This window comes from Marmota flaviventris, chromosome 13 (assembly GCF_047511675.1).
Source record: "Marmota flaviventris isolate mMarFla1 chromosome 13, mMarFla1.hap1, whole genome shotgun sequence".
NCBI lineage: Eukaryota > Metazoa > Chordata > Mammalia > Rodentia > Sciuridae > Marmota > Marmota flaviventris.
The window spans coordinates 3,379,285-3,383,545 of record NC_092510.1 but is presented as its reverse complement, the minus strand read 5'-3'; positions in this window follow the sequence as shown (position 1 = coordinate 3,383,545).

The following is a 4,261-nucleotide window of genomic DNA, read 5'->3' as shown; positions in this document are numbered from 1 at the left end:
GGCACTGCCTCTTATGCCTATGCAAGAGAGTCACCATGTACCCACTGGAGAGGGCCATGAGCCCTATAAGGAAGGCATCCCGTAATGCAACCAGGACAGTAAATAAATGCTTGAGGAAGTAGCTCATGGGTAAGTTAGTGCAGGAATCACTGAGGAATATAAGGTCCTGTGAGGTCACAGTGGAGTTGTCAACAGCAGAGATTGAGAAGTGGGCACTGAAGGACATATAGAAGACCCACAGGAAAGAATCAATTCAGGCTGTCCTGTGGGGATTTAGGCTTGAACTTTTCCAAGCAGAAGCTTAGAAAAAATAATGTGTATCCCAATCATATGGACCATGTCACGTTCTGTTACTTTGATCCAAAGTTCAAATTATATAGGTGTATTCAAGCCATCTGACTTCAGAGGTTGCAATACTTAGCATTTTCTCTGTGAATATATTAACAAAATTGCATGTGTTTATTAACAAACCAGAATAAAGGTAACAGGAAGCTAACATAAATATGCTAAGACATTGAGACTCCTTGCTTAGGAGGGTTTTCTTTCTAATTAAACCCCCATAATTTCAATTGACCCAAAAGTACATAGTCCTTACTACAAGAAGGACACATACTCCACCCTTCCACTTAATGGATAAGTATTCAACTTTGAGAATCCCATGAGCATGGGCTCTGGGCTCATCTCATCTATAAACTGAACAAAACCTCATAATGTCTGTATCCAAGATACCATGCATGAAACAGTATGGAGCACGTTTTCCATACAGGGAAGGCTTGCTGTGTAGAAGGATCTCCGTGGAATGGTTCAATTTTTTAGACTTCTGCAGATCCTCATTCATAGAAATCTCCTAATAGTTGATCATCTCTATCACCAATTTGGAGAGACTAAAAAATTACCAGAATTACAATCTGTTGGGAATCTCTGTTCAGAGAAAATTGAGTGAATTTTAGGATGATTTGATTCCTCTACACAGCTACCTATGCTAATTATTTTTGTTATCAAATCACAATTTGACCTATGTGATCCAAGTCCAGTATCAAATACTAGCAGAAACACATTTCAATATTTTTTCTACTTAAGTATGTGCAAAGCTCGGTGAGGTGGTGCACACCTGTAATCCCAGCAGCCAAGCAGGTTGGGAGGCTGAGGTTAAAGGATTGTGAGTTCAGTGCCAGCCTCAGCAACTGTGATGCACTTAGCAACTCAGTGAGACCCTGTCTATAAATAAAACACAAAACAGTGTTGGGGATGGGGCTTGTTTGTTCAGTGTCCCTGAGTTCAAGCCCCAGTACCAAAAACACAACAAACAAACAAACAAACAAAACCACATAACATAAAAAAAAAAAAACACCTTAAATACGTGGAATCATTGCAGTAAACAGAACCATAATTAAAATAGATACACATTCACTCAACTAGAGGAATTTATTACAGGGTAAGTATCCAACTTAACTTTAAAATATGAGTCTTTTTGGAGCCCAAGTTTTCCGTCTTCCTTCAAGAATGCAATGACATTTCTCCCAACTCAAGAGGTCCACATATAAAATTGATACTTGGGTTTATTATATTGATGCCTCACATACACCAGATACATTTTCTACTACTGAACTACATCTCCAGCTCTGATTCTAGAGAATTTTGAAATGACTTACTGGAAGAATGTTTTCCTGGAAAACATATGTATTTACTTTAATCCAAGCATCTCATATATCTAATAATTGAAATTTAATTTGTGTTTTCACATACTGAACCAAAATAACACCTGAAATCAAAGTCTTAAGGCTAAATTAGTTCATGAGCCTATGGAATGTAAAAGACCCTAAGGAAATCCCAGCTACTCAGGAGGCAGAGCCAGGAGGATGTAAAGTTCAAGGCCAGCTAGCAAATTAGTGATACCCTGTCTCACAATAATAAATTAAAATTGGGTTAGGGATGTACCTCATTGGTAAAGAGCCCAGGGTTCAATCCCTGGTACAAAAACCAAAAATGCTAAGGAAAGCTTACATTTTTAACATTTTTGAACATTGGGTACCACGTGATAATTCAGAGTGTAAGAACAGGTTTTGTTTAAACATTGCAGATTTTTTTTTAAATTTTAATCTTTAGCTGACATAATATCTGAACTAGGGAGTCTCATATTAGAATTTAATACATGTTGACATTGCTTGCTGAACACATGGGGGAATTAACATTTTGATTTTCTCAAATTGTATAATTTCTAAGTGTATAGAGTCTCAAAACTCTTATTTGGTCACATGTAATCACCTGATTTAGACTCTGGCGACCACATTGAGATATAGACATGAGAATTGCTGACCCCCAGCCCTGCAGCTGTGCCCAGGTGCCCCTCACCCCTCCTCTGACTGCTCCTTCTACTGCCCCTTCTCAGCCTCTGTTGATCTGCACTTCCATGTGGGCAACGTGTTTAGATTCCCTACATGAGTGAGAACATGCAGTAATTGGCTGAAAGGAAAATTCTATAAACCATTAGCAAAAAAGATTATTTTTTCTGAAATTTAGCAAACAGCAAAATGACAATTTTGTTTTTTATTTTGGGATTATAGGTATCCACAACTGTGTCTGGCTTCTATCCAGAGTTTAGATCACATACTGCTGTATTTGTTTATCATATACATCAGAAACACGTATCTTATTCACTTAAATATTATAAGGTATGTAAGTATTCTAAAGGTAAGTATGCAGCTATGTCTGTGTTAATATATCCTTTATATTATAAAGCATTCTGGTGATCAGGAGCCCTTCATAATACAAGACAAAATAAATCACCAGGCATGTCCTTTCCCAACCATGAGTCCTGAAACTTAGCACAGAAGAGTCTATAGGTTCAGGGACAGGATGAGAACTACCTAACCCCCCCTGCAGTGTGTTCTATGGGCCTCCTCAACTAAGGCTCTTAACACAGTGATGGTATTTGGAAACATACTGTTCGAAGCAAAAATAATCATGATTTTTTTTTTTTTTTTTTTAAAACAAGAGATAGCAAACTATCCTAAAAAAATACTGGACAATCCACAGAGGGGAACATAATTCACAGGGAAAGTAACATGTGTTGGGCATGGTGGTGCACACCAGTAATCCCAAATGCTTGGGAGTTTGAAGCAAGAGAATTGCATTATTGAGACTAGCCTCAGCAACTTAGTGAGGACCTAAGCATTATAGCAAGAGCCTGTACCTAAATAAAATATTAAAATGACTAGCAATGTGGCTAAGTGGTTAAGCACCCTTAGGTTCAAACTGTGGTACCAAATTAATAATAATAATAATGTAATAAATATAATAATAATAATAATAATAATAATAATAATAATAATAATAATAGGAATAATAACAATAACAGCAGCCACAAAGTGGCATAATTTGTTTTTTTTTCTTTTTCATGTACAGAAGCCCCCCCCCCCCCCCCGGCTCCCATCACCTACAGTATGTTAACCAATAATGAACATTTGAGTTCTGGGGGGGGGCGGGGGTGCTGGTCCTGTTTCATGTCAATTTGAGACTGAGGGGAAATTGGGCAGCAAGCTGTACTTTGCATCACAGTTCTAGCTGGGAAACTATGAAGAGCACTAGGGAGAAACAGCTTGCATATCAGGGAGGGCACAACCACTCCCAGCCAGGTGCTATGCTGTGGGAGAAACCACTGTGAAATGTACAAGCTACAGGAATATGAAGGAGAAAAGCCTGTAGAATATTTGGGTAAATGAGTGATGGCTATTCCTGAAAAATCTGGTTGATGATCATCCATTGTTTCCATACATTGGAAAGATTTCAGTAAAGCTCAGGGTTCCCAGCTGTGACTACACAATAACAATAGCTTGAAATCTGTCTTCAGGTTCAGTATAAGGAAAGTTACTTTTCTAACAAAAACAAGAAACACCAAAAGGGCTTCATCACACACACTAAGCTGTCCTTACTGGGAAACTCAAACATACCTGCAGGAGGATCTCTTTCCCTGATGAAGTCAATAATGACATAAATCAAGTTCAATTTGCTTAAAGAGGAAGAAAAGGAGATAGGTTCACATTTGTTCTGTAACTGCATTTGCATGCAAATATGAACTTAAAAATATAAATGTGAGCACAGACACCTGAACAGAATGAGGATCAACCTTTCCAAATATTCTCCCTAACAAGATGCCTATCATACACAAACATTATTAGGGAAATGGGAAGGAGGATTTTAATATGAATAATTAATAGAGAACAGATAGATGGACAATATATTCTTCCTGCTCAACTATTGA